The following is a 16068-nucleotide window of genomic DNA, read 5'->3' as shown; positions in this document are numbered from 1 at the left end:
GACGGTGATGTGCTGGCAATATTTTCACGAAGTGCTTTCCCAGACATTTTCCCCTTTACTTCTCATGCCCTGGGGCAGTGTTTCCCAAACTTGGGACACAGCTTGTTCAGGGAAAGCCCCTGGCAGGCCAGGCCGGTTTGCTTACCAGCCGCGTCCGCAGGTTCGGTACGTCCCTCGGCCCGCGCTGCTTCCTGCAGCCCCCATTGGCCTGCAGTGGCGAACCGTGGCCGGTGGGATTCGGGATCGGCCGAACCTGCGGACGCGGCAGGTAAACCGGCCTGGCCCGCCAGGGGCTTTCCCTGAACAAGCAGCTTCCCAAGTTTGGGAAACACTGCCCTAGGGGACATGGTGGGTGTGATGGTTGGGTCACAGAAACTCGCTCAAGACTGTCACTAGATATGCTGGGATACCACTGAGAACAAACCCTCTTGCCAGAAGAGGCTTCCCTTCACTCCTGTCTTGCTGAGTTAGACACTACAGCTTCAGCACAGACCCAGGGCTTGGGCCGCACCTCTCTGCAGTTCACTGAAACTGAGATCCACTCAGCTCAGGGGCTTCTTAGTTAACAGGGACTTTCCCAGCACCCAGTATTCAGTCTTTCTGGGAGCCTAAACCCTGAATGAATCTGTTTTACTCTGTGTAAAGCTTATACAAGTACATAGATTAATAGTAAACTCAATGAGGATAATGTAATTAATGCAAATCAACATGGGTTTGTGGAAAATAGATCTTGTCAAACTAACTTGTTATCTATTTTTAATTAGACATAATGTACTTAGATTTTTATAAAGCAATTGACGTGGTGCCGTGTGACATTTTGATTAAAATGAACATGGCACACATTAAGTGGATTAAGAACATAAGAATGGCCATAGTAGGTCAGACCAATGGTTCATCTAGCCCAGCTTCCAACAGTGGCCAATGCCAAGTGCTTCAGGAGGAATGAACAGAGTAGGCAATCATCAAGTGATCTACCTCCTGTCGTCCACTTCCAGTTATGGCAAACAGAGGCTAGGGACAGTCAGAGCATGCTGTTGCATCCCTACCCATCCTGGCTAACAGCCATTGGTGGACCTATGCTCCAGGAACTTATGTAGTTCTTTTTTTAACCCTTTTACAGTTTTGTCCTTCACAAGATCCCCTGGAAAAGAGTTCCACAAGTTGACACTGTGTTGTGTGAAGAAGTACTTCCTTTTGTTTTTTATAAACCTGCTGCCTATTAATTTCATTGGGTGATTCTTACTTCTTCTGTTATGTGAAGGAGTAAATAACATTTCCTTATTCACTTTCTCCATACCAGTCAAGATTTTATAGACCTCTATCAGATCCCCCATTCGTCGTCTCTTTTCCAAGCTGAAATGTCAGTCTTTTTAATCTCTCCTCATTTAGAAGCTGTTCCATACCTGTAATCATTTTAGTTGCCCTTCTCTGTACCTTTTCCAATTCCAATATGTCTTTTTTGAGATGGGGTGACCAGATCTGCACACGGTATTTAAGATGTGGGCGTACCATGGGTTTATATGGAAGCATTATGATATTTTCTGTCGTTTCTAGTAGTTCCTGACATTCTGTTAGCTTATTTGACTGCTGCTGCACATTGAGCAGATGTTTTCAGAGAACTATTCATGATGCCTCCAAGATCTCTTTCTTAAGTGGTTACAGCTAATTTAGACCCCATCATTTTGTATGTATCGGGATTATGTTTTCCAATGTGCATTACTTTGCATTTATCGTCATTAAATTTCATCTGTCATTTTGTTGCCCAATCACACAGTTTAGTGAGACCCCTTTGTAAGTCTTTGGACTTAACTATTTTGGGTAATTTTGTATTGTCTGCAAACTTTGCCATCTCACTGACAAAAGATCTGGCTGACTGATAGGTCTCAAAATGTAAACAAGGAATCACCATTGAGTGGGTCTGTTTTCAGTGGGGCCCAGCAGGGATCAGTTATTGGCTCAATGCTATGTAACATTTTTATCAATGACTTGAAAGAAAACATTAAATCACCACAGATAAAGTTTGCAGATGACTCTTAAATTGAGGGAGTGGTAAATAACGAGGAGGACAATCGTTGATTCAGAGCAATCTAGATTGCTTAGTAACGGAGTGCAAGCAAAGAACATGCATTTTATTACAGGTAAATGTATATATCTAGGAACCAAGAATGTAGGTCATGCTTATAGGATGGGGAACTCTGCCTCTGAAAAAGATTTTGGGGTTGTGGTGCATGATCAACTGAACTTGAGCTCCCAGTGTGATGCTGTGGCCCAAGGAGCTAATGTGATCCTGGGATGCATAAACAGGAAAATCTTGAGTGGGGATGGAGATTGTTTTACCTCTGTATTTGGGTGTGACTGCTGCTGCAATATTGTGTCTGGTTCTGGTGCCCACAATTCAAGAAGGATGTTGATAAACTGGAGAGCATTCAGAGAAGATCCATGTGAATGATTAAAGGATTAGAAAACTTACAACAGTGGTTCTCAAACTTTTGTACTGGTGACCCCTTTCACATAGCAAACCTCTATGTGCGACCCCCCCTTTAAATTAAAAACATTTCTTTACATATTTTACACCATTATAAATGCTGGAGGCTAGGTGGGGTTTGGGGTGGAGGCTGACAACTCGCGACCCTCCCCATGTAATAACCTTATGACCCCCTGAGGGGTCCTGACGCCCAGTTTGAGAACCCCTGCGTTACAATGACAATAGATTGACGGAACTCAGTCTATTTAACAAAGAGAAGGTTAACGGATTAGTCTATAAATACCTACATGGGCAGTGGTGGATTATCCAGTGGGTCCATGTGGCCCATGTCCAGGGGTCCCTGAAAAATGGGTGCCCTAGCAGCAATCCACTGTGGAACGGTGGAAGACCAGAGTCCTCACAAAAGCCCTGGGGCAGGCCAGGGAAGCCCCAGCGCCAGACGCAGGGCCCCGGCAGAAGCGTAGGGTGGGTGGGACAGGGGAAGCCCCAGCACCCTGACCCTGGTCCCCAGCAGAAGTGCTCGTTGGGTGGGTGGGTCGTGTTGGGGAAATTCCCAGTAACCTGAACCTGTTCCCTGGCAGAAATACTGGTTGGGTGGGTGGGTCGTGTTGGGAGAATTCCCAGTAACCTGAACCTGGTTCCCGGCAGAAACCCAAAGCAGCGGAAGAAGCCCCAGCACCCAAATCCTGGCCGCAGCCCTAGGACTGGAGGAACTCTTGCTCCCTGTTGCAGCCTCAGGGCTGGAGGAGCACTGACTCCCTGCTGAGGCCTTGAGGCCATGGCCTGGGGACAGAGCTTCTCTGGTTTTGGGACCTCAGTGGGTGGGGGCTAAATCAGACGGGACCGTGCGTGAAACGAGAGCAGGGCCCGGGGGAAGGGGTGGAATGGGGTGTGGCCCTGGGCGTGGCCACAGATGCAAGTGGCAGGACAGGCGTGGAAATACAGGCAGAAGGGGTAGGGAAGGGCCCCCCATTTATTCTGGCTCCCGGAGACCTTAATCCGACTCTGAGTAGGGCTCCCTGCCCTAGGGTTAGGTTTCGTATGGATAGGGCACTGGGCGTTAGAGTTAGGATTCTTATGGGTAGAGCATTGGGAGTTAGGGTTCCTGGGAGTAGGGCTCCATGCCCTAGGCTCAGGGTGCCTATGGGTAGGGTTCTTGGAGTTACGGTTAGGGTTCCTATGGGTAAGGCTTCCCACCCTAGGATTAGGGTACCTATGAGTAGGGCACTTGGAGTTAAAGTTCTTATGGGTAGAGCTCCCCGCATTAGGGTTTGGGTTCCTATGGGTAGGGCTTCCTGCCCTAGGGTTAGGGTTCCTATAGTTAGGGGTCCCGGCCCTAGGGTTAGGATTCCTATAGTTAGGACACCTGCACAAGGGTTAGGGTTCCTATCAGTAGGGCTCTCTGCCCTAGGGTTAATTTTCATAAAGGTAAGGGTAACTTGGAGTTAGGGTTAGGGTTCCTATGGGTAGGCTCCCCACCCTAGACTTAGGGTTCCTCTGAATAGGGCATTTGGAGTTTGGTTTAGGGCTCCAAGGGGAAAAAGGTCCTCATCCTAGGGTTCCGGTTTCTATGGGTACGGCTTGCCGCCCTAGGGTTTGGGTTCTCATGGGTAGGGCACTTGGCGGGGTTAGGGTTCCTATGAGTTGGGCACTTGGAGTGAGGGTTAGGGTTCCTATGGTTAGGGCTCCCCTCTCTGGGGTTAGGGTTCCTATGAGTAGAGTCAGTGGCGGATTATCTAATGGGTGCACATGTCCTGTGCCCAGGGGCCCCAGCGAATTGGGAAACCCTTGAAAAATGGGCTCCCCACAAGAAATCCATTGCTTTGCAGTGGAAGCCCGGAGCCCTCACAAAAGCCATGGGGAGGGCAGGGGAACCTCCAGCACCTTGAGCCAGGGCCCTGGCAGAAGCTCCGGGTGGGCAGGAAGCCCCAGCATCCTATCCCCGGCAGAAATGCTGGGTAGGCGGGCAGGGCAGGGGGGAATCCTCAGTGTCTTGACCCTGGTCCCTGACCGAAGTGCCAGGCAGGCGGTAAGACCCAGTGCACTGATGCCGGTCCCCAGCAGAAGCATGGGGTAGTTGGGGAAGCCCCTATGCCTGGACCCCAGCTTTGACATCGGGACCCAGAGGGGTTCTTGCTCCCTGCTGTGGTCTCCGGTCTGGAGGAGTTCTCACTCCTCACTGCGGCCTCGGGGCCACGGTTGGGGGATAGATTTTCTCTGGTCTTGGGGCCTCAGTGTGTGTGTGTGTGTGTGGGGGGGACAGAAAGGAGCCAACAGGTTTGCTAGCCGCAGTGTGGGGGGAAGGCGTAATGGGGTGGGACTGTGGGTGAAAAGTGGGCAGCGCCATGGGGGAAGGGGCGGAATGGGGTGAAGTAGTGGATGGGGCCGGAGGCGGAAGAGGTGGGTCTTGGCAGTGGCATTGGTCACTTGCTCTGGATACCTTAATCCACCTCTGTACGTGAGGAACAAATATTTTGTAATGGGCTCTTCAATGTGGCAGAGAAATTTATAACATGATCCAATGGCTGGAAGTTGAAGCTGTACTAAGTCAGAATGGAAATAAAGCATAAATTTTTAACCATGAGAGTAATTAATCATTAGAACAGTTTACCAAGGGTTGCAGTGGATTCTCCATCAGTGACCATGTTTAAATAAAGATTTTTATCTTTTTCTAAAATATATGCTCTAAGAATTATTGTGGGGAAGTTCCCAGACCTCTGTTATATAGGAGGTCACACTATTGATCACAATAGTGACCTGGTCTTAGAGCAGTCACCAGAACCAGGGTGGGATGGGAGAGGGGCCATGCCTGCCCTCTTTTTAACATGGGCATAGTAGCTTTGGGCAGGCGCAGAGCAGTGGTGGCAGGGGCTGCACTTTGTGGTGGGGGGCACCAGCCTCTTCCTGGAGGGAGGGCGGGGGGCTAAGGTGGGGCTCAGCTCCCCCTCTTCACAGGGCCCTGCTCCCGACTCCTCCTCTTCCCCCAAGGCCCCATCCCCAGCCAGGCCAGAAGCCAGAGCCAGACCCGAACTGTGGTAAGAGCTGCCCAGCAAGCCTGGACCCTTCACTTGCCATGGGTGGTATGTCCAGGGGGTGGGGACATGGATTGGGGTCTGCTCTCAGGCACCCTGTCCCCAACCCCAACCAGGGTAGATGGAGGGTCCGTGGGTGGCTCTTACCGGCCTGCCTTGGCCTCCATCCTGGCTAGGAGTGGGGCCTCGGGGTGAAAAGGAGGAGCAGAGGGCGGGGCCCCAGGGGGAAGAGGAGGAGCAGGGGGCGGGGCCACAGTTCCAGCACTCCTGCCTTAGACTCGATAAATTATTACTGCTCTTTGCTGGAATTGTTTATACCTTGATCCCCGAAAATATACTGGGTGTCTTGATGATTTAACATGATACCCTGATCGTATCATTTGACATTGAGAAGGATCAGGTGAAGATCTTGCTGGGGGGAGTGGGCTTCCTCAAAACTTTCTTTCTTTTTAAAGTAACTACCCTTCGATGCAATTTGGACAATTCCAGAGAGTGACTGTGTGTGTCTATGTGCACGTGCTTTCCCCAGAAGTAGGAATCCCACAGAAAAGTTGTCTCTGGCAGGAATGATTCAGCATGATCCAGACATGAGATATGGACTAGGTCAGAGGCAGGCAACTCACATGAACCCTCTCTTTAGTTGCATGGCAAAACTTTCACAAGGGCTTTCTAAGGGTCCCTCCAGCTGGTCACTAAAAATGGTGCATTTAAAGCAGTTTTTACTTAACAAAACACCCTAAAAACTGCCGTGTTTCACAGTTCTCCAGTGGATTCAGGTGACCATTCAGAGTGCAGCTGAATCACAGATAGATGAAAGCTTGCCCCAGGTTGCTGATCAGCAGGAGATGGGGATACCAGTGGCTAGTCATTTACCCTCTCAGTGGGACACTGGTTTCTGGTTTCAGCTTTTTTCCTTTTCCTGAGGCAGCTCACATTGCAGAAGGAAAAATCTAAAGCAATGATCTGTAAGAGGAGATGGGCTTCATCTCTGTACTTGAGTATTTACTGTAGGGGAGTGTGAGATCTTTCCAGGAGAGGGTAAGAATGCCACAGACAGGGAAAAGAGCAATTTATCAGTCTATTTACATGTAAACTACCTGTGAGTGTGCCAGCATGTCAGGTAAAACTGATGCAGTTATCTGTGCACACACACTAATGTGTGGTTTCAGAGTAGCAGCCATGTTAGTCTGTATCTGCAAAAAGAACAAGAGTACTTGTGGCACCTTAGAGACTAACATATTTATTAGCGCATAAGCTTTCGTGAGCTACAGCTCACTTCATATAATGTGTGTTTTTACCATATAGATAGTCATTTAAGCAACTAAGCACAGATTTGCAGAGTGGAGGCTTCTCATTGCACCCTCCCCTTCCCTTTTGCATCTGATCAGGGCCAGCCATCATCTGCATCTTTTATTCTTACTGTTCTAATGAAGCATTATAGGATGGTCCTGGGATCAGTGCACTAGCCTGGGACTTGAGAGATCTGAGTTTAAGTCCCTGGCCTGCCTCAGATTTCCTGTGGAAATCATTTAACTTCTCTGTGCCTTGATTTCCCTATCTTTAAAAGTGAGAATCTTTCATAAAAAACAGACAATACTTTCTTTCCTCAGAGGAGTGTAGTGAGGAGAAATTAATTAAATATTATGAGGCGTTCAAATACTGCAGTAATGAAACCCATGAAAGATTTAGTCTGTAGAGCAGAGAGAATAATTTTCAGAGAGTGGGTAAGTATTCACTTCACTTTAATATACCTTTTGTATCCATTTTCAAAATGAAACATAACTACATTTTTATATACCCAAACCAGAATTATACAATTAATATGGTGTATATGACAGCTTTAATTTGTAGGACACTTTTGCTTTCACAAGCAGCTAGCACCATGTTATATTCTCAGAGTGTGATTAGCTAATAAACCTTCTCTGCACTAGGGAGATTTTGCAAAAAATTGCTAACAGTGGTTCAGCTCCACTGTTGATAGCCTAATGTACAAAGGTCTCTGGCATTTTAAACAGTGTGTGACCTGCAAGTTTAGATGGTAAGATACCTTTGGCATCAGGGGTGCTGGAACAATTTTTATAGTAGGGATGCTGAGAGCCATTGAACCAAATTGTAAACCCTGTATGTGATGGAAACCACTTCAAACCATTGGAACCCCTAGCATTTCTAGTTCCAGCACCTATGTTCAGCATCTTTGCCTCTTCTATACTAGGGATCTTAGTGCTAGTCACATTGGCAGAGCTAACCCAGTATTAGCAATGATGGATGTTTTTTCAAAATTCCATAGTGTAGATAAAAAGAAAAGGAGGACTTGTGGCCCCTTAGAGACTAACAAATTTATTAGTCTCTAAAGTGCCACAAGTCCTCCTTTTCTTTTTGCAGATACAGACTAACACGGCTGCTACTCTGATAGTATAGATAGACATGGCTATATACATATACAGCAGACTAAGGCTGAGGCCCACTGGATGGTGCCATTGTGGGGAATGCTGCACTGCTCTTCTCACTTAGCTGGTCTCTGGACAAAGGGCCTGGTTCTCCAGGATTCTCCTGCCAGTGGCCTTTGTGTGTCCAACATTCATACAACAACTTATGAAGAGGTGAAAGAGAAAATATCAACTTCCAATTTGAAAAGAAAAGAGAAAAAGTGCTTAATGATGGTTGGAATTAATTGCAGTGGTACAAATGGTTAAGCTGACTGATGGAGCCTGTACATGAAATGCTCTATTTCTCTTTTACAGAAGGTGTTTTCCTGTGAAGCTGATGCGAGCGTCTCCTACAAAAGTGTATTTCACAGCTGTCCCAATCTCATGGTATCTGTCATAACAAAATCCTGTTTGCCGCTGCTTAAAAAGGAACAAGTAGTACATTAAGGTAATTAATTAAACTGACAAAACTCTTGAAAATGGAAAGCCCTAGTCAGAAAGACAATGGATTCTGAGGCTGCAGGATGAAATCGTTAATAGCTGTGAAGTTTTTTTCATTTCATTCTCTGTACAGAGAATGTTTTAATCTAGCACATTAGCGGGTTGTTTGCTACATACAGTGGGATGTATTACTGTTGCCTATTTAGAAGCTGCAAGAGAGGAGGCTGAGATGGTATGGACATGTGTGAAGGATGGAAGAAGGGACTCCTGCTACAAGGCATTTGAGACTAGAACTCATTGTGGAGAACAAAAGGCTGTCCAGTCGAATGGGGAATAGACTGTGTACAGGAGGATGGAGTGGATATGGACCGAACATTGGACTGGTAAGCCTGGGAAAGTCTGTCCTGGCAACCTGACCCCAGCTAGCTGGGAAAAGGGGAATAAGTTTCCAATCCCTAATTTTGCAGAGCATCAAGCATTCTGTTATAAAAGTGTGACTATGTACTATGAATAATTAATTGCAAAGAAAATAAAATGCTCTCCCTCTTTCATACAGTTGGAAAGGCAAGTGGTCACCTTAATTCCCAGTAAATCCTGGAAACAGATAGTTCATCTCAGACATCATTAGCTTCCAGTTTGCTGCAAGCTCAGGACAGCTTCCAAAGACCGTAATGAATGGGGTGAACATGTGCTTTCAGGGTTGTGGAGTATGTGATCAGGAAACTTTTCCTTTGCACAAAAGGAAAGAATGTTTCACCTAACAAAGTATATGCTCTATTCATCCATGCTGGGCAAATAAGAAGTAATACTTTTGAATATTTTTTTAAAAATCACAAACCTTTTATGTATCAGAATTATTTGTTCATCAGTGTAAGACCAGGGGATAATCAAGATACATCCATCAAATTATTAAAAATAATTACTGTGAAATATGACTGGTTGAAAATTTCCTATCAAAATTTTTTTTGATAGATAATTGGGTTTTGAATTAAACAAAATTTTCAGAAATATTGTCTGCTTTCTCTGGAAATTTCATTTTTTTACATTAAAAAATGAATGCCCCAGCCCCAAAATATTTGTAGTTGCAGCTGAAATTTCTGCTGAAAAGCAAAATGTTCTGGGGTGGAGGGGACCCACTTTTTGACCAGCTGTACTATGAAATTTATCAAATCCATTATTTAAAAGTTATTCAACCAGCTCAATTCATGAGGCTTCTTGAAGTTCTTCAGTCCACTGAAGAAAAGTACATACATCATACAAGTATACACAAGAAAAATACATACTGATGCTACTTAAAAAAAATCCTGAATTTTACTTCAACAATTTACTTCATGTTTTAGTGTTGCGTTCTGCAATAGCCACAAGACTGGAGAGGAGAATTTTGCCTATAGTTTCTAAAGCACTTTGGATATCTTTTATGTAAAAAGTATATATACTTTAGTTAAATACAAGTTATTGGTCTCGGTACAGGGGAAACTAGGTAAAATGTAATGGCCTGTGATGAATGTCCGATTAGGCAATCTAATGGTCCCTTCTGGCCTTAAACAATATGCATCTATAAATGCAAGATATTAAGCAGTGGATTGTAGCAAAATAGGTCCTGTCTTTTGCATAAATCCTAATAAATCACAGTGTTTTAGGGCAGGACCATCTATCATAAACTAGAGATGGTCCTGCCCTAAAACACTGTGATCCAAACTTCCCTAAACTTTGGGCAAGTTTAGATCTGGATCCAAACTTTAACTGGTCCTTATTTGTGTAGCAGGCCAAATGAAAATTCAGAATCCAAATATCCCCAAACCTTTGGGAAATTTGGGTATAGTTTCTGATCTACTCTTTGAACTTCAAACCCAGCTCTTTAATAATCCAGAGCCAAAATATGTCCACATTGTTTTCTATGTACAGCCTGATCCAGCATCCATTGAAATCAGTGGCAAAACTCTTATTGACTTCACTGGGATTTGGATGAGGCCCAGAGAGAATAAGAGTTGACAGGTTCCTGCTCCTGGAAAAGCTGACACGTTGGTGTATGTGGTATAAATGCTCAGTGCTGTTTTCCTGTCTTCAGAATATGCTTGATAATCACAGGACTTCAATTTAACTGTTTAAAATGCCTAAAGTTTTGTCATCTAAAAATTGGAGTATTTGCTGGTTTCTAATCAAATAAGCAGGTCCTCATATAAAGTCTAATGCTGCATAGGTGCCAGTGGGAATTTTGCCATTGATTTCTGTGGTGGCAGGCTCAAGTCTGTTTTCCTTACTTCAAATCCAGACTCCAGCGAGAAACTGCTGAATTGGAATTCATTTGCAAATTGGATACTATTAATTTAGGCTTAAATAGAGACTGGGAGTGGCTAAGTCATTATGCAAGGTAGCCTATTTCCCCTTGTTTTTTCCTACCCCCCCGAGATGTTCTGGTTTAACTTGGATTTAAACTTGGAGAGTGGTCAGTTTGGATGAGCTATTACCAGCAGGAGAGTGAGTTTGTGTGTGTATGGGGGTGGTGGGGGTGTGTGAGAGAACCTGGATTTGTGCAGGAAATGGCCCAACTTGATTATCATGCACATTGTGTAAAGAGTTGTCACTTTGGATGGGCTATCACCAGCAGGAGAGTGAATTTGTGTGGGGGGATGGAGGGTGAGAAAACCTGGATTTGTGCTGGAAATGGCCCAACCTGATGATCACTTTAGATAAGCTATTACCAGCAGGACAGTGGGGTGGGAGGAGGTATTGTTTCATATTCTCTGTGTGTACATAATATCTGCTGCAGTTTCCACGGTATGCATCCGATGAAGTGAGCTGTAGCTCACGAAAGCTCATGCTCAAATAAATTGGTTAGTCTCTAAGGTGCCACAAGTACTCCTTTTCTTTTAGCCTCTGTAACTGTTTCCAGCTCCTAAAGTTAATTAATAACTTTGAAAAAATACAACTTTGTTTAATGTTACTTTTCCATGTAAGCAATTGCTCTTTGGCTTTTCTGCTGAGACTGCCAGCAAAGGCACCATGTGCCAGACACATGCCCTCCAGGAGCTGTCCAGAAAGAATGCTAACTCATTTCATGCAGGCCACCAAACAGCCGCAGGAGAACAACTTTCACTCACTAACAACCTGAGCAAGCAGCCTAGAGGTGAAAGGTTCCATTGCCGCTCACTGGGGCCATGCAGTTTAAAGAACTCTTTCAATGCACAAAAAATGCTTGTGTTAGGCACCAGTCCAATGTCTGGTCATCATTGCAGATGTGTGTTTTTTAGAGCTATCCCAGATTATCTGTGGAATGGGGATGGCATGAACATGAAACAAAACAGCTGGAGAAAGGGTGGGGACAAGACAGAATTCCATTTCCAGATGAGGTGTTCATTTGTCAAATATATCTCCTTGGTGCTTCTGTTGCTGCCTCCTACATAGCTCAATGCTGATAGGAGCTGCTTCCACTTCTAGTTGTCAGCTGTGCTGGCATTCCGACGATTGTTTCCATTCCTCTTGCTGTTGCCACAGGTTAATATAGGAATGCGGTGGCTGCAGATCAAACTGGAAATAATGAAGCTTTTTTACAGTAAAAGGGAATGTACAATAAGGACTACAAAGAAAAAGAATTAGGTATCTGGGGCCATGTAAGAAGGAGAGGACAGGAGTTCTGGGATAGATGCAGCCCAGCATTTCAATGTCTAATGACGGTGCGAGCAGCCCATGTGTCAAAAAGTCTGATCATTAATAGATGAGGTTCGTAGGGGTCACTTGATAAAATTAACAATAGTTAGGATAGACGATGATAAAAGCAAATGCTTCTTTATGAAGCCAGTGCAGTTCACTGCTGCAGGGGGTTGTGGAGTCAAACTCAGCAGCTGGATTTTTACCCAGGGCTGTTTAATTTTTATGCCTGTTTCTCATGTGTATTTCATACTATGTGAGGAGTGATGACACCTCCTGTTTTAGGATGTAAACTGAATACCCACCAAATGGGTCAGGGAGCATTCTCCCACTCACAGTCTGATCCTGTGAGATGAGACGTGTCCTTGGGAGAAGCCAGTGGGAGATGAGGATGCTCAGGACTTTTCAGGAGGTAATTAGCACCTTGCTGGATCCAGCTGCTAAATCAGGTCCATTATTTATTTTGAAACAAATAAACCTTCAGCTAAAATATCAAGTGTCGATGACTACTGGAGTCCAGATAGCTTGAAGGGCTAAAGATTGGTAGAGGTGATTGATCTGATCTTAGGTCAATCCTGTTGGTTTTTTTCTCCTTTTTTATGTTTAAATGTTTTTTTTTTTCCCTTCACTCACTCACTTCTAGGTAGTCTCAGTGAAGTCAAAGAGTTGCATGTGTGCTAATAAGAGTGGAATTTGGCCTGATATATCTATTAAAATATTGCACCTAATGGACCCTGATACAACTGAAGGGACCTAGTTGTCATTGTAGACAGCTTAATGAAAACCTTTGCCCAATGTGTGGCCGTGCTTTTTAAAAAGAAGCAAACAATATTTAGGATGTATAGGGAATGGGATGGTGAATAATGAGAATATTCTAACACCTTTATATTAATCAACGGGTGGCCTCATCTAGAATATCATGTGCAGTGCTGGTAACTCCATCTCAAAAAAGATCATTGCACAACTGGAGGGCGTTCAGAGAGGGGCAATGAGAATGATCAAGGGCCTAGAAATAAAAACTCTCCTATGAAGAGAGATTGTGATTGCTTACTGTGGAAAGAAGACAATAAGAGGGGACATGATAAAAAATAATGAATGGTCCAGAGAAGGTAGATCAGGAACTTCTGTTCTCCCTATGCCATAACACATGAATAAGGGGATACTCAATTAAATTAGGTAGGAAATGCAAAACCAGTAAAAGGAAATACTTTTTCACACATCATGCAATTAAACTGTGGAACTCACTGCCACAGGAAGTTGAGACAAAGAATTGAACAGAATTCAAAAAGATAATGGGTAATTATGTGGATATCAAGAATATCCACAGGTGTTATAAATGGTAATTTTTTTTGAGGAATATTAAATTTCATGTTTCAGGTCTTAAGGAGACCTAATGTGTGGTGTGGGGCAGATTATCCCACATCTGCTACTACAGGGGTCTTATACCTTCCTCTGAAGCATCTATCCTGACCACTGTCAGGACAGGATACCGGGCTAGATGGATCTTGGGTCTGATCTACACTGGGTGTGTGTGTGGGGGAATCGACCTAAGACACGCAACTTCAGCTACGAGAATAGCGTAGCTGAAGTTGACATATCTTAGGTCGACTTACCTCGTGTCCTCACAGTGCGGGGTCAACTGCTACCACTCCCTCGTCGACTCTGCTTCTGCCTTTCGCCGCGGTGGAGTACAGGAGTCGATGGCAGAGTGATCGGGGATCGATTTATCGCGATAAATCGATCCCCGATAGATCGATCACTACCCGCCAATCCAGCGGGTAGTGTAGATGTACCCTAAGTCTAGATAGAACATGGCTTTTTTTCACCCCTAGAAATGTAAGGAAATGAACCTTATTGTCTTTTTACAACAGTGCAGTCCGGGATTTGTGTCAATACAAATTGTAGGTGGCTAATGTACGTGGGCTTTACAAATCCCACACTTTGAAATTTAATTGTTGCCGAGCAAATAAGTTTTGGGATTGCTTACATTTCTGTTGTCAGGTTATGCACCACACTTAGAATGTATTTATCTTGGTGAGTAGAAAGATAGGCCCTCAAATGGATTTTTGTGCTTAAAGCTTCAAAACATAAGCACTGTGCAGCTTTGCATTTGTTTTGCAAATCCTTATCGTATCACAGTTATTGCTTGTGAAGTGGAGCAAAAAATAAAACCCACAGAGAACTTAGACGAACCCTCCCTTCGCTGTTTGGTTAGCCATTCTGTTCCTCTGGAAGGACAAACACAAACATGTAATTGAAAGCCTACAAAATGCACATCTAAGTATGATAAATAGTCAGCATGTGACTGTGGATTTCTAGGAATTAAATACATTGAATTTCTTCTCAGATGTGTGTCTGCACACAGCTATTTATTATCTGGGTTCTCCTTAACTTATTTCATGTCTGTTTTTTATTTCATTTTTAGAATAACTGTTGTGTGCTTTAATTTACTCTATCTTAGCCGGAACATATTGAGAAAGACCAGTCTTCAAGATTTTAGATTGTCACAAAGATCTAACCATTGATGTTGAAACAGGAAAAATTGGATAGTTAAATGAGTGAATTGAATGTACCCTGTCTAATGGTTGTTATAGGCTGCCAGTTGCCATAGGCAAATTTTTTCAAATTTAAGCTCAGAGTTAAGCCCTATAACCCGTATTTAGGGACCTAAATAAAAGCAGGGTGAATTTCAAAGATGCTGAGCACTCACAACCCTCACGGAAGTTAATGGGAATTGCAGATGTCCAGCACTTTAAAAAAAACAAACTATTTTTATGTAGATGCCTGAATATGGAGTTAGGGCCCTGGGTTTAAAAAATTTGGCCTGGATCTCAACTGAAAATATGGCTAGTGAATTGTCCAGGAAACTAAAAATCCCTCTGGGTTCAGAGTTGTGCTATAGTCTATTTGAGCATAGTAATTGATAGCAGGGGGTCTCCTGTGGAAAGGCATTTTTATTATAAGAATGGCATTAGAATGGTATAAAACTATGCTATGGGTCACCTGGTTGTGTTGTATATAGCAAGATCCTTAAGTGACAAATCCAATCCCTACTCACATCAATCAGTGAAACCATGCTGGAATCCTGCTTGTGATCATTGTGTTAAAAAAGTTAGCATGGTTCTGATCCCAGCATGGAAAGGGCCAAACATTTCAAATTAAGATGAGTATAAGTGGACCATCAGAAAACAGAATAGAAGATATTTAGCAAACTGTAACATTATCTAAGACTGTGCTGAAGATTGGAGGGGGAATGTAAGTATTAAAAATTTATTACAATAAGTTTAATTGTAGCAATGAAATGCATAAATCAGAAGCAGTGGAAAAGTGCCTGGTTCCACAGATTAAATCCAATGAATGAAGGAGTTGAAATGAATTTGATTCTAGGAATGTGCTTTCTGTAGAATGTCTACTTTCTCTGTAGTTACTTTTTAATAAGTCCAGTTGTGTTTTCTCTTCAGACAGCATGAGGTATCGAAGAAATAGATTTACAGCATCTGGATGGGGTTCATTGGTAGGGTTCCCTGATCTTGAAATTGAGTGTGAAATGCAAACTTCTCTCTTTCTCTCTCAAGACACTTCCCTTGACTGAGGGTGGGGTAATAAAAAGGGGATTGACACTGCAAAGTAATCTCCCCTGGAGCAAGATGGAGGCTCTAACCAAGAAAGAATGGCAAGATTTGCTGAAACTTCTTTAGGTGACAGCTGGATATTCTGACAAGTCCAAGGTACACTGAGCAGGCACTGGAGACTGAGGAGCACTTAATGGTGATGGTGTAGAGGGGCTATGGATTATGATAATATTCAGAGATGAACCAGCTACTGATACCCAGCAGTTCTGCACTGTCCTGCAGCAGCTGTCATGAACGATCATAATAATGTACTTAAATTCATACTCCATGTAACTTAGATGAAAAGCTCCCTTTATTTCTGTTGCCCTAGTTATGTCTCTGTTTGTTTCTCACAGTAATTAAATCTAGAAAACGTATTTTCTAATAAACTTTATATCCTTTCTCTGAGGCACTGGATCTCAGAG

General features: G+C 43.8%; 1 long non-coding RNA gene across 1 annotated transcript in view; it reads left to right on the top strand.

The window, feature by feature from the left end:
- LOC311525042 overlaps window positions 1-16068 on the top strand; it is a 365087-nt gene that overhangs the window by 59312 nt on the left and 289707 nt on the right. Inside the window, exons 3-4 of the long non-coding RNA XR_014712661.1 lie at window positions 8259-8391; window positions 8591-8767. This is a non-coding gene — a long non-coding RNA (uncharacterized lncRNA). The remainder of the gene's footprint in view (window positions 1-8258; window positions 8392-8590; window positions 8768-16068) is intronic.

The sequence above is a fragment of the Lepidochelys olivacea genome, assembly GCF_965140295.1.
Source record: "Lepidochelys olivacea isolate rLepOli2 genome assembly, chromosome: 8".
Lineage (NCBI taxonomy): Eukaryota > Metazoa > Chordata > Testudines > Cheloniidae > Lepidochelys > Lepidochelys olivacea.
The sequence above is the reverse complement of the archived record's forward strand: the minus strand, read 5'-3'. Positions and strand labels throughout refer to the sequence as shown.